This window comes from Anser anser (genome assembly GCF_964211835.1).
Source record: "Anser anser genome assembly, chromosome: 8".
In the NCBI taxonomy this organism is placed as follows: Eukaryota; Metazoa; Chordata; class Aves; order Anseriformes; family Anatidae; genus Anser; species Anser anser.
In genome coordinates, this window is record NC_139728.1 from 14,165,561 (window position 1) to 14,192,884 (window position 27,324).

Sequence of the window (27,324 nt, forward strand, 5' to 3'; positions counted from 1 at the left end):
TCCACGAATTTACTCTCTGGTATTCCAAAGAGAAGTACTCATACAGCTGGAGTGGGTGAACAGCATCAATTTTACATATTTATTAATTTTAGTCTGTGTTTATAACTTCTACAGTGGTAGCAACACATTATACTGTTATGAATTGTAGTGATTTTGTTAATACTCATTTCATGGAATAATTTTTCAATTTAAAGCACTTTTCCAAATAACTTAGGGTCCTAAGAATTATTTCAGTCTGAGTTTCCTCCTTTTCTGAGTGTAAATCCAAAACTAATTGGGTTAAACCTCTATTAAAGAGATTATCCCCTCCAGAAACAAAGGTGTTTGCAGGTTGTTTGTCTTGTGTAAAGAATAAGGCCTACAGTGAAAAGCAAGCAACTTAATTACAAAACTCTTGTTTTGTTATGGATAAATCCTCTGCTAGGTAAAATAAGTCTGAGACATCCAGATATGATCTAAAATGAAGTCTGGTGCAATAGAGAGCAACTCAGTCAAATCCCAGATATCATTTTGTGCCTGCAAAAAAGAGAGCTTAGTACTGTTGTCTCTTAATTTTAGGAATCCTTCAGCACTATATTGTTCCTGATGCCCAGCAGTGACTGTGCAACTTTCAGAAAGTATTTCTTTAGATATGTTTTCCAGATTCCTTTTTTTTATTTTTAAACTCTAGTGTTAGCCAGCCTGCACTTTGTGAGCCTGGTAGCTTCTTGGTTATTCACAGCTGAACTTGAAGAAAATTAACAAAGTCCCACAGCAGTCTTTGCTCGCCATTTCATTTTGGTCCCAGTCCCTATTTCTGAGACAGATTACCGTGACCCTCTCTCATTTACTCAAGTCATGAGAACTTTATAGTCTCTTCACAATACGATGAAATTCAGTCACTAGAAAAGAAGAGGTAAAGGGTTTGACATAGCTGTAATAAATGCCGTAGTCAACTGGTGTCAATCACAAAAATTAGTGTCAATTGTGGGGAGGGTTGTGTGTGGAGGCGGATGGCGGAGAAAGTGATGACATGGTAGTGGGAAATAGAATTATAGCAGGAATCTTATATACTTAGATGTAGATTCATCTATTCCACCCTGACTTCCTTTAAAACTTTTGGAGTACCCTTCCAAGGCTTTAATCTTGTTTTCATCATACAGGACACTGCTGTATTTTAATAGAAATAAAATAAAACAACGTATGAAAATAAAGGCTTTTTTTTTTTTTTTCTTTTTTGTGTGTGAGTGTGTGGACCGGTGGGAACTGCCTCAGCCTAGATCACTGGTCAGGGCAGCAGGGACACGGACTGAGGTGAGGCCAGGCCAGTGCACAGCCCCTCAGCCCATGGTCAGGCCCCGCTCAGTGGGGCCAGGCAGGGCAGGACAGGGCGATGCCAGGGTTGGAGACCAACATCCTACAGTGCCACTGGGATGCCTCTGGGGTGGGACTAAAATGTCGTCCTGGGCTGGAATGGGGACCTGGAGGGGGCTGGTCAGCAGCGGGGTGGTCTCTGAGTGCCCTCTGGGCCCTGATAAACTCTGCGGATTTACTGTAGTCCCTCTCATTTGACAGAATTTTTGTACATGCCAAGAAAGTTTTATGGTGCTAGTATATTGTAAGATTCACAGCCTGGACTGGGAGTTTTTCTTAACAAGAAGTTTGTAGGCTTGAAACAACAACAGCAAAAGAAGGTTGGAAAAGTCAATCTACAAAAGCTTGTTCTGGCAGGAGTAAGTTTTAAAAAAGTAAATATTCTCTAAATACATAGTTCTTGAACTCCTTAGTTTTTAAAAATGGAAATACTTGGAAACCTGTCCTGATTCCAGGTCAAAAATATCTTGAAATATTAGGATTTTCTGCTAGACTGAATTGCACTCATTACAGCCCTGTTGGCTATTATAGCTATAAGACTAGATATGCATTAGAGAGAATTATTTATCTATTTTGCATAATGCTTTTCTCAGTGGAGTCCTGTTCTGGCTGTCCATTAGATGCTTTTATAGTATCTTGTTCATTAATAATCTTATGTCGGTATGTCTCTTTTTTTTTTCTTCTCTTTATACCTGATTGTACATCAAGTGTTTCAAGCATCTTGGGTAAGGCCTCCATGGTGAGGTTAAAAGACCATTTCCATGCTTTCATTTTAAACATGGGGTACTAACTGAAAGAGATTTTTTTGTTGCTGTTGTTTGCTTGTTGTTTGTTTGTTCCCTGTTCTTGTTATTAACTGAGGAACTTAATTTTCTTAAGTTCTCAACTTTGAATTTCTACATTGTGTGTGACCTCTCTTGCACTGACGTCTTGCCTATTCTGAGTTAGGACCATTTAAACTGAAGTTTTACATTTACTAATTAAGCACTTCTGGATTATGGGATCTCAGCCTGGATGAGACATCAAAGCATGACTATTAAATAAAAATGAAGTGAAAGTGCTCCCAGTTTTGTAACTTTTGTAACTTTGTTGCCAAACTTTAAGTGTGTGCTTTCATATCACTGTTTTCCTACGTATGTGTTAGCATTCTGTATGTAATTAAATGGTAGTAGAACTACTTGGACATTTTCAGAAGTGTATATGTAATGCTGGCTATCTATTTACCTTCTAAAACACTTCAGATTCACAGAACGTGAGCATATCACGACTACTCCCATCTTTCATATATCTATAAATCTTGGATGGTTTGTATATGAATGCACATTAAAAATATCCAGCTTCTGGGGGTTGTCATCATCCTCACAGGGAGAGTAAGTAAACTGTTATCCCTGATAGGGTTTTAAAATGCATAGTTGTGTAAAATCTAGTAGAAGCAGCTCATTTCTGCTTCTGCTTCTGCAACAGACTGTTTTTGGGAAAGACCATGACTACACGTGCCTACATAAAACAGTCTAAGCTCTGTTTGTGTATGGTGATATACAGGTCCTTTTTCTTGCAATGCTATAATGATAATGGTTCACATATTTACATTTCTCTAAACGTATAGTTTCAAGAAGCACATGATTTTGTAATTCTTATCTTCCTTTTTGCCTTTAAGAATAATTTTAAAGCCACAAGAAAAAAAAAAAATGAATTCAGTCTTCATGGTCAGAAATAATAAGAAATAATAAGAAATATAATAAGAAATATTTTGAAAAGCAAATAATCTAGAATACTCCTCAAATTCCTAGACCAGTTCTGCAATTGAATCAAAACGGAGAGACTTCAAAAAGTTATTTTAAAGAAGTTTCTAAAAACACAGATGCTGGCTTTTTTCCCCTTTTCTGGTATGTGTCACTTTTTATATAACAACTTCACAAATATTACGTAAATCTACATCATTATGAAGAATTTGATCTGCAAATATTTTAATTGACATCTCATTTATTTCTGAGACTATCTTATGGTTTATAATTTTAATTAATAGTACACGGTGCAATGTTGAAGTATTTCTAGAGAAGAAATTTCCTGAAAATTTGATCTTTAGAACTTTTTTTTTTTCAAAATAAATAAATAAATAATAAAAGAACAAATCCCCTCCTCTTTTACCCACTACCTATGTTAATAAAAATGAATCCAGTCAGTTCTCCGAAAACAGAAATTATTTTGGCAGGCAATGCTCTGAATTTTAAGTGCCAAGAACAGTACTAAACAGTTTATGATCCATGTCTCTTTAGAAAATCAAATTTTTCAGGTTGGTATAAACAGGCACTTCAGAGAAAATATGGTTTATCACCTCCATTTACATTAAAAAGAATGCACTGAATTACAACAAGCCTGAATGCTCGATATTCTTGGATTAAACTGACAGATATAGTGTGAAGCTATTAGAACTAATATCATATTCTGTATGTGTGTGTATATATATATATATATAATTGTACTTTTAGCAGTATCCATTCCCTCCCTCCAAAGATACAACACACTGTATCAAGCTTAATACTTAAGTTTTTACAGAAAGACAAAAGCATTCAACACAGCAGAGGCTGGTTTGTGTTTAGCTCAGAGAACTTGTCAAGTTTTGCCATCTCTGAACAGAAGTCAATAAATATTTTCATGAAATGCTTCCTTAGACAATCATGAATTACTATGGAGGGCATGAACCCTTAGAGGAATGTGTTCAGCAATTGTTACACCCTTTACCTGCAATAGTTGCATGTTGGATGGCCAAATTTCAACCGGAAATGCACAGTTCATTCATACTTCACACCATGATCATCAGTCTCCTCTACACTAGTTGACTGTGGCAGACCACTGTTGTGTTTGGCTGGTGATATAGGCCACTGAGAGCTTGGAAAATTAGCAGCTCTAGTTTTTGAGGACTAGTACCAAAGTACAAGTCTCTGTTTGCTCCCAGTAGCTGTAGCTGTCTGTTACTAATTTAAGTGCAGTTTGTGAGCTCATTGACTGGCTAAACAGTTCTACTATTATGTCTGCAGTCCAGCTGAGCTAATTTAGCATGCTGGAGAAATATATCAAGGTTCCCTCTGATTATTATATAAAGAACAACATCACTTCTGTCGTCGAGGTCAGATAATAGAAGGCATCTTTGAGATTATTTATCCTTGTTTTGACTTATCAAAGCAGCTCTTTCTGCCAAAACCCATGAAGATCAGGAAGACTGCACACAGTAAATCAAGGCCTATTTTGTTACCTCTCAGTATTTTCAGCACAAACTCCCAAACATGGGAAAACCTTTTGGATTGTATGTTCTAACTCATAGTTGAGAGTTCAACATTGAGAAGATGTTAATTCTTATTTTCAGACCCTGTAATGTTTGCTGCTAATTTCATTCTCTTGCTCAGTGGGGAGCATTCATGTACATTTTTAACATGGCATTCACTGAAACAGAAGCTAAGTAATAATTAGGGAAGTCTCAAACTGTACTTAAAGTGTCTCATCATGCCTTGTTTGGTGTATTTTTTATATCCCTTGTGATGCCTAATCTAAAGATTAAAATACATTTTGTAGAAGCAGAATTAACAGAAAACTAGAAAATCCTGTATTCCTTATTGCTTGTTCAGGGTCAAAAGCAAGGGAATAAGTCTTGGGATAATATTTTCTAGGGGTTATGGAATTGCTATAGCTGCTTTTGCATCAATCTTTTTTCCTCCTAAAAACAAACAAACAAACAAACAAACAAAAACACCTTTGGAGTGTTGTCCAGTCAATACTGCAGACCCTAGGTTGTTGCATTTTATCTAGACTATTGGCGTGCTTTAGGGCTAATGGAAAACATCCTTTAATTGTGAGATTTGTTTTATAGTGATGTGCTCTAAAAGTAGCAATTTATTTCATTTTAATTTACTTCTTTTGTTTGATCTGTTAAGACTCCCATTTTCCAACTTTCATCTGCTACCCTGAGGGCTAGATGTGCATTTAAAACCAAAATGATGTCTGGATTTTTCTATATCAACTGCAAGACTTCCAATTAAAAGTGTGAAGTAGCTTGAGACTAAGAATAAAATCATAAGCACTGGTAAAACAAAGGCAGCCAAAGGAGAATGGCACACATAATGACGCTGGCATATCTTTGTATTGGCTTTACATGGCAATGTTTAGTAAGTGAGAGGCTGTAGGAGGGTCTCTGTGAGAAGAGACCAGGAGCTGTCCCATGCCAGACCTGGATGGTTCCAGCCAGCTACAGAACAGGCTAACAGCTGGCCAAAACTGAGCCCACAAGTGATGCTGATGGTGTCTCTGTGATAGTTTATTTAAGACAGCAAAAAATTCTGTGTAGCAAGTTGTATTGGGTTTATGTGGCAAGGTTTTGGTAGTGGGGGGTTGCAGAGTGAACTCTGTGAGAATCCAGAATCCAGAAGATGCCCCATGTTAGGTAAGAGCCATTTTCAGCCAGCTCCACAACAGACCCACTGCTGCCCAGAGCTGAGCCAATAAGCGACGTTGTTTGCTCCTCTGCAGCCCACTGAGGACCGTGTCGCAGCAGACAGCCACTCTGCAGCCCGTGGAGGAGCCCACACTGGAGCAGGCTTTCTGTCAGGAACTGCAGTACATGGGGGCCTCATGATGGAGCAAGCCATTCCTGAAGGACTGCAGCACATGGAAAAGGACCCATGCTGGAGCAGAGGAGAACTGTGAGGAGGAAGGAGCAGCAGAAATGAGGTATTATGAACTGACTGCCACCCCCACACCCCATCCTCCCTGTGCAGCTTGAGTACTGTGTGCAGAGTACCTTGAGTACTGCGTGCTCACCTTGAGTACTGTGTGCAGTTTTAGGTGCCACAGTGTAAGAAAGATATAAAACTGTTAGAGAGTGTCCAAAGGAGGGCAATAAAGACGGTAAAAGTTCTAGAGGGCAAGATGTATGAGGAGCAGCTGAAATCACTTGGTTTATTCAGCCCAGAGCAGAGCAGGCCGAGGGGAGGCCTCATGGCGGCCTGCAGCTCCCTCACGAGGGGAGCGGAGGGGCAGGCGCTGAGCTCTGCTCTCTGGGGACAGCGACAGGACCCGAGGGGACGGCATGGAGCTGGGACAGGGGAGGGTCAGGCTGGGGGTTAGGGAAAGGTTCTGCACCCAGAGGGTGGTCGGGCACTGGGACAGGCTCCACAGGGACGTGGTCACAGCACTGAACCTGCCAGAGTTTAAGGAGCATTTTGTCAATGCTCTCAGTCACATGATTTGATTTTTGGGTGGTCCTTTGGGGACCCATGAGTTGGACTCGATGATCCTTGTGGGTCCTTTCCAACTCGGGATATTCTATGATTATCTGATTCTACGAAGAGTCAGGAATGAATGAATGAATTTCTAGGAGTAAGAGGGGTTTTTGGAAGGTGGGTTTAATTTTGTCTCATTCTCACCATTTTATTCAATTTTTAATTGGAAGTTAATTAAATAAACCTTCCCTAAGTTAAATCTGTTTTGCCTGAGATGGCAATTGGTGAACAATCTCACTGTCTTTATCTTGACCCACAAGATTTTTCATCTTATTTTTTCCCTCTGTTCTGCTGAAAAGGAGAAGTGAGAGCAGTTTGGGTTGGTATCTGGCAGCTGGCCACAGTCTACACACCACAATCTTCCATTTTCTTTTTCTAAGGAGTGACAAGATTTAACCTCACTGAAATGCTGAGCAGCTTGTTTGTATTATACATGTGACTGTAGCTCCATGTGTTGTAGTATGTGCTTTTTTTCCTACTTTCCCATGATGTTCTAGGGTCTTTCCTTGCAGCATGATGTAAGGCTGGGTAAGGCTGATGGATCATGTAAGGCTGAGTCACTTGCAAAGAGCATGTTTGCTAGTGTTTGGTTTTGTTTGTTTTGTATGATTACCTGTGCTACATAGTTACTGTCAGCTGGATTATGTCACTCATCACTTATTTTCTTTCAATGGGGAATTCAGCTTGAAAAACCTCAGCTGCTTTACAATAGAGAAAATCATTGGAAAATATAAAGGTTACATATATTTTTGCATAATACAGTGTTCTAATGTAGAAAATAAAACAATGAGAGGTGGGAAAGGGAGGAGGATAGACTGCCTTTCTTCTCAAAATGCTGTACATTTAAATGTTGCCCATCCATAATTTTTACCAATCCAATAGTGCCGCAAGATGCAAATTTTCTTGTCTATAATACAGTTTCTGTGAATTTGTGCTATAACCCTTTGGTTGTTTTTGCCCTGAAATTTCCTTTTCCTTCCTTTTAATGGTGTTTCTATTTATTTATCTCATTTCTTAATAGATCAAAGAAGTTGTTTCAGAGATGTTTCTGTAGCATAAATTTTAAACTTCCACGCATACTCTACATAAATCTTACTGTTCATAGCGTGATCTCCAGCAGTCTGTAGTATGGAGACAATGGCCAATTAGCTATATTTTTTTTAGCAGTGATGTCTATTCAGTATTTTCTTGGGCAACATTTCAAAGTTAATTTAATAAACTACGTCTTCTAAGACTGAAAAGACTGGTACCTTTGAATGAACCCACCTTGCTCACCCATGGTTGAATTGACCACTTAGAAAAAAGTCAGCCTTCTAAACATATCTTTGCCTGTGAGCTCCTGGTTATTTCTTTAATTCTATTTATTTATGCATTTATTTATTTATGTTTACAGAGTAATTTGAGTCAATGTCTATATGACCTAAATTAACACTGTACCTGCTTGTATTTCACCCATATGCAGTTCTTTTCCAGATAGATACTCTTTTAACAGCTCTGTCTCCATTCTCAGAGCAATAAATGAGACAATGTTTTTTCTGCAGTATTGAGCAAAGCATTTAAATTAAAGAAGACTGCTGAGAAATCAATCTGTATGTTGTCTGATGCTTTTTGCTAGCTTTCCCTTACCGATTGATGCTTCCAGTCCTCCTGTAAAGTTAATGAATGACACTCTCTAGCATCCTTAAAAAGTGATCTATACCTTCATCTAAGGATAGTGGAATTTACTACTTTTAATTAGTTTATTTGCTCTTTCAAAGGGTTCTTTCCAAGTTTATTTTTTCTTCCTAGCAAAATAAAAAATGAAAAAGGACAACTAACTTTGCATTTAATTATGTCAATAACATGCGATTTTCTTGGATATTCTCCTTCCCCTTTGTTTAATTACTTTTGAGAAAGTAATAAATGGTCATAGCTTTCAGTTCAGTTCCTAGATTTAAAATAAATACATTTCATTGGATGAAATTAGATTTGAGATCTGTTATCATCTCCATGAGTTCCAGTTACTGTCTAGAAATCAAAATGTAAATATTTTACAAGGAAAACAGCTCAATACTCAGTGTTAATGGTGATAAGTGAGGTCTGTGATATTGCTACAGTTGGACACATTCCACTCATTATGATTCATACCACATCCATCCACTCCCATCACAACCATAACATTATCCGGAGTACTACTTCAGTACATACTTGCAGGAAACAATCCTTATTGCTTTTGCAGTTATGGCTGAGTTCAGACTGAGAGAGTTACTTCAACCAAAAAAAAACCTTTGTCCATCAGAACAGCTAAACATAGAATCACAAAATGGTTTGGGTTGGAAGGGACCCTAAAGATCATTTAATTCCAAGTCCCCTGACATGGGCAGGGACACCTCCCACTGCACCAGGTTGCTCAGAGCCTCATCCAACCTGGCCTTGAATGCTTCCAGAGATGGAGCACCCATAACTTCTCTGGGCAGACTGTTCCAGTGCCTCACTAACCCCTGTGTAAGTAATTGCTCCCTTATATCTAAGCTAAACCTACCCTCTTTTAGTTTAAAGCTATCACTCCTTGTCCTATGACTACACTCCCTGACAAAGAGTCTCTCTCCAGCTTTCTTGTAAGACCCCTTTAGGTAATGGAAACCCCCTATGAGGTCCCCCCTGTGTCTTCTCTTCTCCAGGCTGAACAACCTCAACTCCCTCAGCCTGTCTTCATAGGAGAGATGCTCCAGCCCCTTGATCATATTTGTGGCCCTCCTCTGGACTCATTCTAATACTGCCATGCTCTTCTTGTGCTGGGGGCCCCAGAGCTGAACACAGTGCTCCAGGTGGGGTCTGATGAGAGCAGAGCAGAGGGGGACAATCCCTTCCCATGCCCTGCTGGCCACACTGCTTTTGGTGCAGCCCAGGATACGGTTGGCTTTCTGGGATGCAAGCACACATTGCCAGCTTATGTCGAGTTTCTCTTCAACCAGTGCCTCCAGGTCCTTCTCCTCAGGGCTGCTCTCAATCCATTCTCTGCCCAGTCTGTATTTATGCTTGGGATTTCCCCAACCCAGGTTCAGGACCTTGCACTTGGCCTTGTTCAACTGCTTGAACTTCGCACAGGCCCACCTGTCAAGCCTGTCCAGGTCCTATCTCTTCCCTCCACTGTGTTGACCGCACCACACAACTCGGTGTCATTGGAAAATTTGCTGAGGGTACGCTCAATCCCACTGTTCATGTCACTGACAAAGATTTTAAGCTGTGCTGGTCCCAACACTCTCCCCTGAAGAACACCACTTGTTACTGATCTCCACCTGGGCATTGAGCCATTGACTGCAACTCTTTCAGTGCGACCATCCAGCCAATTCCTTACCCAATAAGTGGTCCATCCATAAAATCCATGCCTCTTCAACGTGATCCTGATCTTAATTTTCTTGATCTTCTCCTTCAGTGGGTGCTTCTTCATTCTCCCATTCAGCCCTGAAGAGGCCAAAGTCTGTTCTTTACATAGAGGGTGATGCCCCTCCTTGTCTCCCCGTCTGTCCTTCCTAAAGAGCCTATATCCTTCCATACTAACACTACAAACATGGGAGCCATCCCACCACATCTCCGTAATGCCAATGAGGTCATAGCCTAGCAGGCATGCGTACATCTCTAACTCCTCTTGTTTATTGCCCATGCTGCATACATTAGCATAGAGATATTGGACAACAGACAAGGACATTGTTATAATTCTTGTTTATCCACATACTAAAACAATGAAATATCTTTCATTTTAAACACAGTCAGACTTATAGCTATGCATATCATAACCAAATAGAGTCTGTAAGACACATTAGGGTGTGTTTTTCCTTTCCAGAACCTGTTTGCTTGTAAATACCCTAGATGGTATACCCAAAGATGGAACATACGTTTCAACATCAACTGGAAGTTCATTGTTTCATGCTTAAAAGCCATCCTTGTGAGCTGTTTCCAGAAGCAAGAGACACTGAGATTTTTCTCTAGGAAGGGAAATTACAGGAAATTACAGTATAAGCTGTGTGAGGATATTTTTCTGAGTCCTGTACATTTATGGTTGTCTCAGGACAATGTTTCCAAAGAGCCATTTTGTCAATAAATTTTGTTTCAAAAGCCTCTTTTGCTAGGGGTACCAGCCACATGCAGGAGGAAACTCTGTTGCTGCAAGCTATTTATGTTTTTGTTTGTTTGTTTAACTATTTGCAGGATAAAATTATATGAAATATGTTACTTTCCTGTGTAATTAATACCTTTCTCCATCATCCCCCCTTCCCTACCCTCCCTGCTTCCATTCTTAATTCTATATTGTTTACCATTTTCAAGGGACTTCAGAGGTTGTCATACCTAAGAAAAACAGCATCAGTTATTTTTTTTAACTTGAACCATTTTTCAAGATTTCTCAACGTAGGCTCGTCTCGCCATTTACTACTCTTGGCAAGAGGTGTTCAGGAAATATTAAAAAAATTGATAGGGAGTACCATGATTTGTAATAAACACGAAATCCTAGAAATCTGCTTCTTGACTGGGAAACTCTACAGATCTATTTTTTATAAGACAAGAGATTATTTTACATGCAGAGAGCCAGAAAAAAATCTTTTTAGATCTACAAAGAAGAGTCATTAAATTGGAGATGAGAATTTTGGAGTGTCAGTGTATTCATTTTCTGTAAATTTGCATTCTTTTCATATGAAAACTTAATCAGAAGAATGGACTAATGATGGCTCATCTGGTGTGCTGGGGAAAAAAATTAATTGTCCCACATAAACAGAGTAAAAATCTTAATAACATGAAAGATTATTTTGACCTTTTCAATATTCATAATTTTGTCTGAGTGATCATACCTTTTCAGCTTAAAAACTTATTATAACTGGTGAATATGACTCTAGTATACTGTATCAAGTTTTTATTTGTGAAAAAATGATAAATATTAAATATGTTATGAACATGACAATACTGAGCTATATTGGTATAAGGCCAGTGTTTCAGATTTTACTCACAGCTTCTACTGCTTTGAGTGTTAATTTGCTTATTTTTTCTGGCTTTGAAGCCTGACCATGTCAAGGTCTGACCATTTTGCGCTGTCTGGTAAGAGTCTTGGGCAGGCATGTAACTCTGTATTAATACAATCTAATATGATCTGAATAATTATACTTGCTCTTGGCAATCATTACTTCAGATGGCAGCCTCCTGAAAGGAGGGAATGAAGGAAGGAAGGAAGGAAGGAAGGAAGGAAGGAAGGAAGGAAGGAAGGAAGGAAGGAAGGAAGGAAGGAAGGAAGGAAGGAAGGAAGGAAAGGAAAGGAAAGGAAGAGAGAAAGAAAAGGAAAGGAAGAGAGAAAGAAAAGGAAAGGAAAGGAAAGGAAAGGAAAGGAAAGGAAAGGAAAGGAAAGGAAAGGAAAGGAAAGGAAAGGAAAGGAAAGGAAAGGAAAGGAAAGGAAAGGAAAGGAAAGGAAAGGAAAGGAAAGGAAAGGAAAGGAAAGGAAAGGAAAGGAAAGGAAAGGAAAGGAAAGGAAAGGAAAGGAAAGGAAAGGAAAGGAAAGGAAAGGAAAGGAAAGGAAAGGAAAGGGAGAAAGAAAGAAAGAAAGAAAAGAAAAAGAAAGAAGAAAGAGAAAGAAAGAAAGAAAGAAAGAAAGAAAGAAAGAAAGAAAGAAAGAAAGAAAGAAAGAAAGAAAGAAAGAAAGAAAGAAAATACAAGCTCCCTTGTCCATTCACAATATTGCAGAAGTACCATAATATATTTTAAAAGTACTCAATCAACTGCTCTCTGAGGCTTTCAATTCCACTTGGAATTATATTAGAAATGCTGATAAAGGACATAATTTATAGAATTACACAAAACTTGTTTGCTATTACTCGTGAAAAGATAGAATATAAGTTAGTGGTTTCACATGTGAATCCATTCTGTTCCTTTTTGCTCCCAAGCCATCCCAGTCCAAGCAAGAAGAAAGAAAGAAAATAAAATAATTAAAAAAAAAACTTTTTTTCTCCCTTATTTTCTCCTTTTATTTCATACAATTGAGAATATATTTCAATAAGCCACAATAAACAATAGAAAACATAATAAGTACATTCCTTTGTCAGCTTGCAATATAAATGTCAATATAAACCAGTCCAGCATTGAAAAATACAGTCAACTGCTTTCTCTCAGGAAAGATCTCCCAATTTCTTCTAAGCCAGAAGATTAATATAACAAGTAGTAGAAGAAAACTTGGTAATAAATTTAGTCACAAATCTCACAGAGTTTCAGGTACAATGAATTTCTAAGGACAGTGGCACAGTTTAGGAATTCTAGGCTCTTTTTATTTGAACTCTCTGGGTTATTTAGGTTATATACATATTGTACAAAACTGTGACTTTTTGACAACAATAAAATGACGGTACACGTGTGCACATAGTTTGATGACTGTTCCCTATGTCTGCCACACACAATGATGATTTTGAGTCCCCAAAGTGCAAATGAGAACGTCAGATAACCTGAGAGAAGCCAAATGTTCATAAACTTAGTCGCTTACTGCTACTGAAAAGAGAAGTACATGCTAAATAAACACCTCTTAAAATGTACTTTAAAAGATTTGAATGTAGAATGTAAACACTAAGCCAAAATGTCCTTAGGAATATGTTCCCTACATAACTTTAGACAAGTGCTCCTTGGTCATGTTAATTACTTGCAGGTTATATTTTTAGACAAATGGAAGTCAAATTACAAAAAGAAGAGACAGACCAAGGATACAAATTCAGTTGTGCTGATTTGCAGAGACTTTGGATTGCATACTTATGAAAAACATTTAATAAGTTTTCTTTAAAAAATACATATCTAGTGTTCACTCTAATGAACAATAGATTTTCTGAAACTTTAATTTGGTAAATAAATAAAATATAAACATTTCCATCTCTTATTTGACAAAATGGTACAAGGTGGTAGATTTAGTAAAATAAAATACTGTGTAAAAGTATAGATTTGCAGATAATTAAAGCTTAATTTTGGAAAAGCTTCACATTAAAAAAATCTTTCTAGTTTATTTAATCTTGATGTCCTCTATTCAAAGATCAATTATTTCATAGTAATATTGTGCATGATTTTATGAGCATAGCAGCTGAATGGAAATTTATGGCAGAGAGTATGAAAGTTTAGAGAGTATCCACTACCTCTCAGTATGCAGCACAGCAGGAAAAAGAAATTAAAGAAGCAGAGGAAATAAAGAAAGCAGTGTATCAAAGCAACAATTGTCTTTATGAGTAAACCACCTAAACATCTAGAGCAAAGACCTTGCATCTTCCTTATATTCCTGTCGATACTATCTGCATTCTGCAAGTGTTTCCTGACTGAGGATCTATCAATTCACTGTTCACCTCAGTGGATCAGGTGGAGAAACAACCTTCCGTACAAAGAAGATTAGAAAAAAGGGAGCAAGAAATAGGTAAAAATATTTTCTTCTCTTTGAACTCTAAGAGGATAGACTGTGGAGACACCTCTCCCAAAAGTAAGAGACACTCTACAGTCAGATACTTTCAAATTAACAAACAAGCAAGCAAACAAACAAACAAAAACAAAACACAACTAGACAGTAACTCCTTCCAAAATGGGGATTCTTTGCAAAATTGAAGCAACAGTGTTACTTCAGCACAAACTACAATCACCTTATTCTAGAGCAAATTCTCTTTGATTCTTGGACTCTCATCTCATGCCTTCTTCCTACTCAGGGTCAATACCTACCTTTTATTCCCAGTACCTTCAACGCAGCTGGACTACAGCTACAAATCTGCTTCCTAAGCATAAAATATCTATAAGAATCATCATATAACCTCTGGGTCAGAGGTAGCCCTGATCATCCTGGTTAAATATCTTGGTAGCGTATGCCTAGGGGAGCACATGAAAATAGGGCTAGCATTCCTCAAAATACTCTCCCACTCTTTGTGAATTTGGGGGGTTTCTCAGCCATATCTACTGACTTTGTGGGGAACCATCCTGGATAGATTTTTCTTTCATGATAATTAGAAGCCTTGAGATATCTGGTGGTAATGAAGTAGACATGACTACTCATGCAAAGACAGCAGGTTTTTATGGGATTGGAACAAATTTTATGTCATCACCTGATATATTAGATCTGCTTTGGAACAGGATGCCCAAAGGGGTAGTGGACTTTCCATCTGGGGGGATATTCAAAACCTGTCTGGGTGCAGTCCCGAGCAACTAGTCTTAGGTGAAACTGTTGACCATGGGATGTTAGACAAGATGATCTCAGCAGGTCCCTTCCAACCTAACAATACTGTGATTTTATGACAGTGATACTGTTAGTCTGTGTTCTTCTTTCCCAAGTATACTGCTACACATTTTATTTTGAGCATCTATCATACCAGTAGTCATGGAAATATTCATCTTCTGATGGGTACAGTCTTGTGAGGAGTTTTTCAAATTGCTCTCTGACTTTACAATACAGCATAGTCAGAGAAAATGACACACAAACAACTGTTCTGACTTTTCTTCTATGCTATACACCATGATAACTGATATTATGGATATATGCACTGTGGGTGAAATAAGATAATCTTTTTTCCTTGATTTTTATATCTCCTGGATTTTTAAGTAATTTTATAGATTCAAGCAAAAATTTCAGTTAAAGACATGCTGTTTTCATTTGACTTTATGCTGAATGGTGAAGCTACAGGCAAGGACTTGTGGATGTCCCTATTTTGCAATTTCTTGGACTGTGGTCTTCAAGTAATCAAATGTAAGACATCAGTGAGCAAACACAAGTCTTTTTCCCACACTGGTGATTCATATAAACGTGTTTTTCAAAAAGGCCTTAATATTAACAATACCCATACTTCCCGATTGTATCACAGTTAAAATTATCAGCAGTAAGGCCAAGCACAGGTGACCTTATGTTACACTGTCACACCAGGACAATCGGCTGATGACCCTGACTGGCTAAGCCTCTTCCTAAACTTCAGTTCCAGGTGCTCTAATTTGAGGGCCCAAATCCTGCCGTGAAGAAAACTAAACTGTTCCTTCTTACCAAATCACCAAGGGACGTCTTGAGTCCATGTGCTAGGTCTGGTGGGGATTGAATTAACTTTCCCTACAGCAGCTCATGCAGTGCTGTGCTCTGCACTTGTAGGTAGAACAGCACTGGTATCACACCAGTGTTGTGTCTGCTGCTGAACAGTGCTGACACAGCATCAGAGCTCTCTCCAAACCTGCCAGAGCCAGTAAGCAAAGAGTGGGCAAGAGGTGGCAGGGGACATCAACAGGGCAGCTGACCTAAACCAATCAAATGATTGTTCTATACCATATCATGTCACACTCAGCAATAAAAGGTGGGAAAGGGAAAGGAGAGGGGGGTCTCTCGTTATGAAGACATCTGTCCTCCTAAACAATAAGCTATGTGTATTGAGGCCCTGCTTCCTGGGATGTGGCTGAACATTGCTCAGTGATCAGAAGTAGAGAATCTTTTTTTTTTTTCCCTCTCTGTTTCTGCCAGGCTTTTGCTTGTTGTTTTTCCCCTTTCCTTTTCCCTTTAATTAAATGATCCTTATCTCAAACTGTGAGACTTGTTTTTTCTTTCCAGTATACTTTCTCCTCCCTCTCTACTTCTGGGGAGGGGGAGTTGAGAGGGTGGTTGTGGTGGAGTTTAACCACCCAGCAAGGTAAAACCACCACAGTCCAGTAAGAGAGTGGCTTGTAGCAGCTTTAGGCTCCCTGACCAGAATGCTAACCCTAACCTTCATTATATTCAACATAAAGACCAGATAAAGTAGTTGATCTTATTGGCATCATCTCTTGTCTTTCTTCTCTTTGTCCAGTACAATAATTAGTTTTAGGTTGCAAAATTCTAACCTCAATTAAAATTATCACATTGTCTGTAACACTAAATGGTAACATATGGCTTTATATCAGTAGAAACCACCATCTCTAATGCTCTTTTCCTGTCTCTAGCAATGATACAAAACGGAATTGAGCAAAATTGAACAATTTCACTTCTTTAAGCTTATTTCCCAAAGGCTTCAGTTCAACACTTCCAGCATAAGCTCTCCATCTAAGTCACTGGGTGGGAAGTACAAAATCAGGTAATAAACTGAGCTTTTGGAACTTTAATTTCTCAAATCTCAGCCATAACCTAATCTACATTACAACTAGAGAAGAAGCAGAAAATATAAAGCCTCTGCAGAAAGAAGTCTTTCTACCTTTGTGGTCACTGGAGAATCTAAAAGCAAGCCGGTCTCCTGAGGTTTCATATTCCCAAATGCTAACCCCTATCCAGTTAAAATGCAAGAAACATTTCCCCACACTAAAAAAAAAAAAAAAATTTTTTTTTGTCTTTACCTAATTCCTCATTCTGTAGTTAGCGGAGAATGAAGTAATGGGCTAGGTTCTTGGACATTTCATTTCGAATGCTATGCTCTAACCACAAAGTTCACTGAATAATTTTATATAGGTAGCATGGGCCTAAACTAAAATACAACATAATACACCGGGCAGTGCAAATACCAATCAACTTCCTAATTCTGTGGGTGTAGAAGACTGCAAATATAGTCTGGCTCGAAATCTGAAAATCTGCTCAAATCTAAATCCAAAAGTTATTTTGCATCAAGGAAATATTCCTTTGCTAAAGGACAATGAATCCATCTTTCTCTGTTGAAACCAGTCTTCCATGGGTGTAAGAAATTCAATAATTAAGGCCTTAGCAATTTTTAGCACAGCCCGTTTCTGATCTTTCAGGGCCCAACAGCATCTGGAAAAAGAATGTTCCCAGTGCCTCCCATGCTATAGTAGAAATATTATAAGATTTGGCTCTAATCTGTGATAGGCCTATTTCTACCTCTGAAGGTTTTTCAGAATGCAATATAAACTGACCATACATTTTTGAGTCCAAAACTTAAAAATAAGTTTTATCTTTATCAATGTACTAAAATGAAGGATAAAATTCTGTCCTAAAATGATATCAGCCATCTTCCTAACCCTCAATCTACATTTTTAGGTCACTTTAAGCAGAAAAAAACATGTATTTCAGCCCCTAATGTATAGCAACTCATTTCCTAACTCTGTGGCCCTTGCAGAAGACTGCAATAAACCATCAACCTTTGAATTTCCTAAACCTAATCTTAAAGGTGCCCAAATTTGAGAGACGTCACTGCCCTCTCTACTAACCTTCTTCCTACCTTGGGGAGTCTAGAAGCATATAGGAATATATCAGGCTACAGTGGCATTAGATTTACAAGTCCTAGCCTTTAAACCCTACTTTGTATCATAATCCAGTTTGCCTACCTAAAGAAGTTTGCTTTTCTCCTAAATCCATGCTAGCACCTTCCCAAACTCTGAGGGCTTTGCAGAATATACAGATAGTTTGATATAGGGAAAAATAGGATTGGACTATCAACTCGTCTTTTCCTAGTTCTCATGGTCGTGCAGCATCCAACTATATAAACAGATTCTCCTATATTTAACTACCCTAACCCTAACCAATACCATATCAACAGAGTGAACAGTAACATCTGAAAAATGAAAAAAAGCAACGTAGTTACCAGCTGATATACACCATTTTCCTAACTCAAGAGCCCACTGGAAACACCCCATAGCCCAAGCCCTAGTCTTTATTTCAGTCAGCGGTTATGCAAAATGTGACAAGGTTCACATGATCCCATGAACCTGTTCCTAATTTCAGAGCCCTGTAGCATGCAACCATGATCCATTTGCAAAATCATAGCTATAATTACAGATGTTTGTCAGCATCTATCACAAAATGCAACTTAAGGAAATGACTCCCCATGCTAACTTTTTATCTATCTTTGTTAGCAAAGGAGAGTCTAATAGATAATGCGTCCTTCACATCCTCTTCCCTCAAATCTTAACCCTAAACAAAGCAATAACCCGGACTTGAATTACACTCAGGATAACTATGACAAAATTGGATGTGTGATATAGATCTTTGATAACAGCAGCTTACTTCTTGTTCCTTCACAGTGAGGTGAATCTTGCATTAACCTTAGATATTGAAACCTCTTCTTGTAAGATCTGCCCCTGAGATTCTACCTCCACAAGTACAGCACAACTGGCTCCTAATTACAATTTCCAATTCTTTTTACTGGACTTTGCTATTTTTATCTCCTATGATAAAATAATGAAAAATCATGAAAAAATCAAAGTTTAGCTAGTTGTGCTTCCCTGTTCCAAAAAAGATGCCGAAGAACATATTTGTTGGGAAAAAAAATGTGCTAAGTACTCAAAAAATTCTGCAATTGAGGATAAAGCAATCAAAATCAGAAATTCTTTCAGAGAGCTACATAAAAATATACATTGCTTCAGCTACAACTAATGGATAAAATGTACTCCTGACTTGACTGTCAGTACATTCATTGGAAATAAAGAGCAACAAGAAGAGCCTGAAATTTCTAGCCAGGTCTTGTCTGAATCTCAACACCAAAAGGATTGGTAGACAAGCTTACTAAACACTTTTTTTTATAAAGATTTTCTCCATTCCCAAAGGAAAAAATAATTCATACAGCAGCTGTAATCTATTCTGCAGAGTGGAATCAATAATCAGCAGGAAGCAAAATAATAAATAACACTGCCCTGCTGGATGGAAAGAAATGGAAATAAGATTTCTGGTGCAAATGAGGAATGACAGAAGCAAGGGAGAAAAAAAAAACCATGCTGTGTAACTCCATTTGCAAGAAAATGGGGTTTGCCTGAAATCTAACTGTGAGAGAACTAAAAGTGGAACAAAATACCTTTGCAGCATGTTCTGAACAGAATGTATTTTCTTTAGTATAGAAACACAACTATTCAGTAAAGCTTTATTATTATTATTATTATTATTTTATTTATTATTTTTATATACCAGCTTTAGAACTTGGACAGGCCACAACGTTATTTATTTTGTTGTTAGAAATTGTCTCATTATCAGTTAAACTGTACACTTCAGAACTGTACAGCTAGCATTGAAACCCTGCTGAAAAGAGTTATCTGACCTTAGAAAGTATACTAGTCCTGTAAGTCCACAGGTTTGACCCAGGATTTCTCCCACAGAAGCTCATTTGCTTCAGCAGTGCAAGTTGTAAGGCATAACATTTGACCCTGCTGGGGAAGGGATAGGGGTAGGAAGAGATCCGTGCTCCTAGCTTTTCTTTACACTACGTATCTTTATATGTCTTTCTATTTGTAGCATACATTATAACATGATAGCAATTATTATAATAAGTTAGTATTGATAGTATTATAACAATGACAATTACAATCATGTCCCTTGCAACCTGCATGAAGATTTGTATGTCTTAAGTGTGGGGAAAACCAGAGGCTGCTACTGAGTGCAATAGAAGATTCTAATTTTAAATTCAGTACTCTTGCACTCTGCAGTTAGGATTTATTACTTCTTACATCTTAGCATGCTAATGTTATACACTGCTATTGCCAATACTTTGAGAGTCTAGTCTACTGAGACATCACAATTTAACAGATTTGTCTTTTTCTTTCTTTCTTTTCCTTTCTTTCTTTTTCTTTCTTTCTCTTTCTTTCTTTCTTTCTCTTTCTTTTCTTTCTTTCTTTCTTTCTTTCTTTCTTTCTTTCTTTCTTTCTTTCTTTCTTTCTTTCTTTCTTTCTTTTTCTTTCTTCTTTTTTCTTCCTTCCTTCCTTCCTTCCTTCCTTCCTTCCTTCCTTCCTTCCTTCCTTCCTTCCTTCCTTCCTTCCTTCCTTCCTTCCTTCCTTCCTTCCTTCCTTCCTTCCTTCCTTCCTTCCTTCTTTCCTTTGAATGGCATCAGCCACTCCTCTGAGCTTTGGGTGATCAGCAAACTTGCTGAGGGTGCACTCTATTTCCTGAACACTAAGACTTTGTAGCAGCTAGCTAGTTAGTCAAAGCTTAAAAAAGCACTAATGTGAATGCACCATAACTCATTAACTATGAGAAATATTAAATTAGATACGTATAGTCAATATCCCGTGTGGATATTCCTTACATGAAGTATTTACAAAATGTATATAAATTCCCAGAAGCTTCAATATGAAACAGAATTAAAGTGTGTGTTTAAGTTTTTAAGAGCACACTTAATTGTTTCACTAGATACTGCCAAAATGAGATTGACATTTCCATAGATACCTAATTCACCTATAGAAGGACATCTTTGTATTCACTGAAAGCAAGCAAGCTGAAAGAAAGAGTTAAGCTATGAAAATAACACAACTGTTCACAGATAAAGGACATATGAAAGAAAAAGGATGAGAAATGATGGTACAAGACACAGCCACCATCATGGATTTACAGAGACAGATTATATTAGGCAGGAGTGGCTGCTTTTTGATGAAATTACCGAAGTGACAGATCAAGGCAATGCTGCACGTATAGTGCTATAGAAGAGCAAGTGCAATGATTAACAGAGAAATTTAATTGAAAACAAAGTCTAAATCGTATGGCTAGATCTCATCCATGGCACTGAAAGGAACATGAACACCTCCAAAGAAGAAAGGTAAAAAACCCCCCACAGCCACAGCTGGGAAAAAGTACTGAACACAGTGGTTCAAGTCTTACCAAATTATGGTATTTGGGGATTATCACACCAGAACCATAGCACTTACTGAGATTTCTGCATTCATCCCTAGGGCATTATAAGACTTATGCTGTTCACTGAACACAATTTATAATGAGTCTAAATGTCTTGACCAATGGACCGAGGCCAACTCTATGAGGTTCAGCAAGGCCAAGTGCTGGGTCCTCTACCTGGAGCAAAACAACCCCATGCAGCGCTATAGGCTGGGGGAAGAGTGGCTGGAAAGCTGCCCGTCGGAAAGAGACCTAAGGGTATGGGTCGATAGCTGGCTGAATGCGAGCCAGTGGTGTGCTCAGGTGGCCAAGAAGGCCAACAGCATCCTGGCTTGGATCAGAAATGGTGTGGCCAGCAGGACCAGGGAAGTGATTGTCCTTCTGTACTCAGCTCTGGTGAGGCCACACCTCGAATAGTGTGTTCAGTTTTGGGCCCCTCACTAGAAAAAGGACATGGAGATGCTGGAGCATGTCCAAAGCAGGGCAGTGGAGCTGGTAAATTCTGGAGAACAAATCTTATCAGGAGTGGTTGAGGGAGCTTTAGCTGTTTAGCCTAAAGAAAAGGAGGCTCAGGGGAGACCATATCATGCTCTAGAATTACCTTAAAGAAGGGTATAGTGAGATGGGCATCAATCTCTTCTTTCATGCACCAAGTGACAAGACAAGAGGAAGTGGCCTTAAGTTGTGCCAGGGGAGGTTTAGGTTGGATATTAGGAAAAATTTATTCACTGACAGGTTTGTGAAGTATCGCAACAGACTATCCAGTGGAGAGGTTGAGTCACCATCCCCGGAAGTCTTCAAAAACATGTACAGGTAGTGCTTAGTGACATGGTTTAATGCTGAACATGGAAATGTTAGTTTAAAGGTTGGACTAGATGATCTTAGACTGTCTTTTCCAATGAAAATGACTCTATGATTCTGAGTCTAAGAGTACATGATAAATTACTCAGAAGGTTGAAAAATGTATTTTTAATGTGTTTAATTTTTATTTGCTTTGAAAGAACTGCAGTGAAAAGAAAAAAGAAAAAAAAAGCAAAAAAGCTGGTGTAATGCAAAATAAATAAATAAATAAATAACAACAGCAACAACAAAACAACCCTTTTTTCCCATCTTTTTAGCTTTATAAATACATAAACAATAAGCCTTATGTAGAGCTAAATAGTTTCTCTATATATCTGTAAGAAATCATAGAATCATGGAATCATAGATTCATAGAAGGTCTCAGGTTGGGAGGGACCTTAAAGATCACCTAGTTCCAACACCCCTGACACAGGCAGGGATGCCACCCACTAGATTAGGTTGCTCAGGGCCTCATCTAACCTGGTCTTGAACACCTCCAGGGATGGGGCATCCACAACCTCTCTGGGCAACCTGTGCCAGTGCCTCACCACCCTCTGAGTGAAGAATTTCCTCCTAACCTCTAATCTAAGTCTCCCCTCTTTCAGTTTAAAGCCATTCTCCCTTGTTCTGTCATTATCTGCCTGAGCAAAGAGTTGTTCTCCATCATTTTTATAAGTCCCCTTCGAGTACTGAAAGGTCACAGTGAGGTCTCCCCGGAGCCTTCACTTCTCCAGGCCAAACAGCCCCAGCTCTCTCAGCCTTTCTTCCTAAACAAGATGCTACAGCCCCTTGAGCATCTTTGTGGCCCTCCTCTGGACCATTTTAACAGACTCACATCCTTCTTATGCTGGGGGCCCCAGACCTGGATGCAGGACTCCAGGTGGCGCCTCACAAGGGCAGAATAGAGGAGGACAACCACATCCCTCAGCCTGCTGGTCACACCTCTCTTGATGCAGTCCAGGACACAGTTGGCCTTCTGGGCTGCAAGCGTGCACTGCTAGCTCATGTTGAGCTTTTCATCCACCAGAACCCCCAAGTCCTTCTCTGCAGGGCTGCTCTCAGTGAGTTCGTCTCACAGCCTGTGCTCTCTTGTGCTCAAGCTTGTCTAGGCACTGTTGGGTAGCATCTCTTCCTTCCGTTGTACCAACTACACCACTCAGCTTGGTGTCATCTGCAAACTTGCTGAGGATGCACTTGATCTCACTGTCTGTGTCACTGGTTAAGATATTAATCAAGACAGACCCATGAGGGACAGCATTTGTCACCAGCCTCCACCTGGACATGGAACCATTGACCACCACTCTCTGGGTGTAGCCTTCAAGCCAATTCCTTATGCACTGAATGGTCCACCCTTCAAATCTCTCTCTCTCCAATTTGGAGACCAGGATGTCAGGTGGGACCATGTCATCAGACATACATCTCATAACAAATCATGAACTTACAGATTTAATTGTTTTGGGCCTGTAAATAGTCTTTTTTTTTTTTTTTTTTTTTCCTGTTAGGTTAATCTGACTCAAAATGGTACTGCTATTTGAGAAATCCATCTCAGAAATCCATATTTTGCAAGAGAAGGACATTTGTGGGCTAACTTTTTCTGCTTTTGTCTCCCACCCACTATTTGGAACAGGCAGAATACTTAAGGGACAAGTGAATATACACTTGAAGAGATGTTTTTAGAATAAAGCCACATAATACCATAATACATAGCAAATCTGTCACACAAAGTGAAAAAAAAAAAACCAAGGCTCTGTAGGCATTTGACTTGTACAAAATAGACTTGTAGCCATTGTTTGATTAGACAAACAAACAAAAAAAGAAATAATTGGAGTGAAAATTTAAATTTAAATAACATCATCTCCTAGCGTTTTTTCTTTATGTTAGATCCACCTCTCCACTGACCTGCTATAATGCAACATTGCTCCTCTAAACATAACCTTTCCTTATATGAAGCACTTCAAAGAAGAGATTACAGCGCAATGAAAGCCTGGCATTCACAGCTGTCTATGGTTTTCTTGTTAAGCAGATAGCAAAGTACTTCCTTTATTGCAGGGTCAGTAGGTTCAAGTCTTGTCACTTTTGAGAGAGGTCTTCCATATCTATAGTCCATAGCTTTGAGTTCATGATATAGAAATGACATTTAGAAATTAAGCTGAATGTCTGTCTCTATTTCTTCTTAACCTGTTAAATTTTTTAGTGACTCAGTGTGAGGAGGGCTCCTCAGTGAAAAGTCTTTTCAGTATGTGCAGTGTACAGTACAGTATGTGCATGTATACTGTATCACCAGTAATTCAAAGGTCCGGTGTTTTGGTCTGTCGAATACAGATCTTGTGATATGCTTTGAAAGCTCGCTAGGCATTGATCCCTAAGCTAATTGTATTTAAATTGCCTTATTGCAGTACATATCATTTTCTTTAGCTTTTGCAGACAAGAACCTCTTTTTCTTGTAGCATAAATATTACTGAGACTTTCACCTGTAACCTTTTTGTACTTTCTCATCTTGGCAGTTTTAATAAACTTAAAATATAGAGAAGACTACATTTCCTTTTATCAAGGAAATAACATATTATTTCCTAATGTATGTTGTTCCTTTCTTTTTCTTGCTCTTAGATGACTACGTTTTCAATCTTTGTTATTTGAATATGGATGAGCGAACTTTGCACGAGATTTTTTTTTTTTTTACTGCCAAAAAGAAAACCAGCAGCAGGAAGTGGTGTGTGAGTCACGGGAAATGGTCAGGGTAGGAGAACACTTCAGTCCCATCAGAATGGAGTCCTGGCGAAATCCATTAGTCCCGTTACATTAACTTAGCCACTGGCACCTGGATAACCCCTTATGTATAGATTTAATACTAAACTTCATTGAAAATTCTGATGCAAATAAATGGTTTGTGCATGTGTGCATTTTGTACCTGTTCCCCCACACTCCTTGAAAAAACAAATAGGAGATCATCAATAAGCAATATGGTATTTACCAGTTAAAATCAAACTGTTGTTGGGATAGCCTGAAGCTCACCAAATTTCTTCTGTTTCTCTTGTGAAATGATATAGAAATTTCAGACTATATTTTAGTGGGCAGGCTTCTTCGATGAAGTATAAAATTGAAATCAGTGCCAATTAGAAAGGAGAAAGGATGTAAAGGCATACAAAATTTTGAAATGAACATGCTGGAGTGGGAGAAGAAGATTGGCCTGGTATTCTCTCTGCAAATTCTCTCATCCTCTCTGCAAAAGTCATTTGCAAAGTTATTACACTCATATGAAACACAGATTGTGAAGTGCTGAGATATTAATAGTGGGGGCTATAATAGTTAGCATGGGGAAGTTTGCACTATCACAGCTTGTGATATAATGGGAGAAATTTTTTATCCTTGAAATTGTCAGTTGTAACGAGATATGCATCTTACATCCCTACTAGGAGGGAAAATAGGAAAAAAAAAAAGTCAATAAATAGATCTTACACCTTTCACTGGTAGCTTGTTTAAAAAAGTTTGTTTAAAATAATTTTGAAAAATTCATTTTGAGAAAAGATTAAAGATCAACTCAAGCACTTTTGCAGAGGCTAAGGCACTACACTGGAATAGTCTTACCTTACACAGGCAGGCACTTAGCAAGGAAATGAGATATATTGGGATCAACAGAGCTCCAACAAGCAGAAAGAACCACAAAATTATGTTGTTAAAATGACAGCTAAAATGGGAACTGGTACATTACCTGTTACAAACATTTTCATCTTCTGCTCTTATTAAAAAGTTCACTACAAGAATAAAACATTAGTATTTTAATGCCTATTCAGAAGATAACTTTTTAAAATTTGCTTTCCTTTGGACTTTTATTATTATTTTTTAAAATTATACAAATAATGAATGACTACACTAAATACATATATTTTAAGTATATCTCCTGGCAGGTACTTTAGATTTCTACTGCTTTTTTTTTTTTTTTTTCTGTTGTTGTTGTACATCTCATGCAATATTAGATATTAGTGGTTAGGTCACTTTGCCTGGTTTCTCATGATCTTTATCCTATAAGTAGTACTATATCATATCATATACTATCAATAATGTAAAGAATTTTACTCTACATATATGTGCTTGAGACTATACATCTTATTTATGTATGAGAAACCTGCCTTGTAAAAGCTGAAGAAAACACTGGGGTGTCAAAAAATAATCATCCAGTTCAGTTAAACATGTCAATGTTTCTGTTTAGGAGGAGCCAATCTGACACAAAATGGTTTATTTTTATTTTTCCTATTCCTTTCATGCAGAAGCACTGGGAGGAAAACAGATATTTCCCTGTGAAAATTGCAGCCATGTGGAAACCATATTTTCAGTTGAAATGTAGCTTGGTTCCTAGGAGCTGAAGTCAGTTAGGTTATCTGAATAACAGCTAATCCCATTAAACACAAGGACATGACAAGGATCAGAAGAACAAGGACAGGAAGCATAATTACAGCTCAAGCCACTGACTGGGTCAGTCAGAGAGCTATCCAAGGTGAAGGATTTTCCTGTAGTCCTGAAGTGAGATGAATTCAAGGAAAGAAATTTTCTCCACAGAACAGCATACAAAATAAAAAGACTTATAACCTACAGAGGCATAAGACGTATAGGATGCTAAGGAAGAGTAGTTGGGGATAGTGCAAAGTTTGTTATTCAAGGCATTCAGAGGATTGTTGAGATGTAAAAGATTTCATATAGGATGCTTAAAGGAAGGCCCAGAAGCAGGAAGAGAGGGATCATAATCGATTGGGGAGGGCAAGTGTGGGAAAATAAAGGGAAAAAAGGGATAAAGGGGCCAGTCGTTCATAAGAAAGTGCTGCTTGACTGAGCCCTGTGCCTGATCACCACAGTCAATTAAATATTCTCATTATATCCTATTTCCAACTGTCTTCTGCATGTGTATGCTCCCTGTTCTGGACCTTTGGGTCTGAATGCCAGCAGACTCTATGTAGGATGAGGCGATGAGCAGGGAAGTCTCAAGGTGGTCACAGGATAGAAGGACTGTAGGAGTAATGAAGCTGCTCATCTCATCATTGAAGGCTACCAGGTTGTTTAAGCACAATATCCACTTCATAAATTCATGGTGACTACTTTCCTTCTCCTTCATATGTTTAAAAATGGTTTCCAGCTGTATCACCTTCCTGGGATTTGAAGTGAGGCTGATCAGTCTGCAGTTGCCTGAATTCTCCTTCTTGAAGATAGGGGTGACTTTTTTTTTTTTTTTTTTCAGTCCTCCTCTGATTGCTGTAACCTTTTAATGGATTTATGAAAATTAAATGTAGACAATTGTTAGTAGCACCCAGATAGAACTGCAGAAACTTAGAAACCTTTTTCATTGTTAAACATTGT

General features: G+C 38.3%; 1 long non-coding RNA gene across 7 annotated transcripts in view; it reads left to right on the top strand.

Annotated features, from left to right (window-relative positions):
• LOC310903176 overlaps positions 1 to 27,324 on the top strand; it is a 70,701-nt gene that overhangs the window by 16,178 nt on the left and 27,199 nt on the right. For all 7 annotated transcript variants that reach the window (XR_014587327.1, XR_014587328.1, XR_014587329.1 and 4 more), the window contains exon 2: positions 5,875 to 6,075. This is a non-coding gene — a long non-coding RNA (uncharacterized lncRNA). The remainder of the gene's footprint in view (positions 1 to 5,874; positions 6,076 to 27,324) is intronic.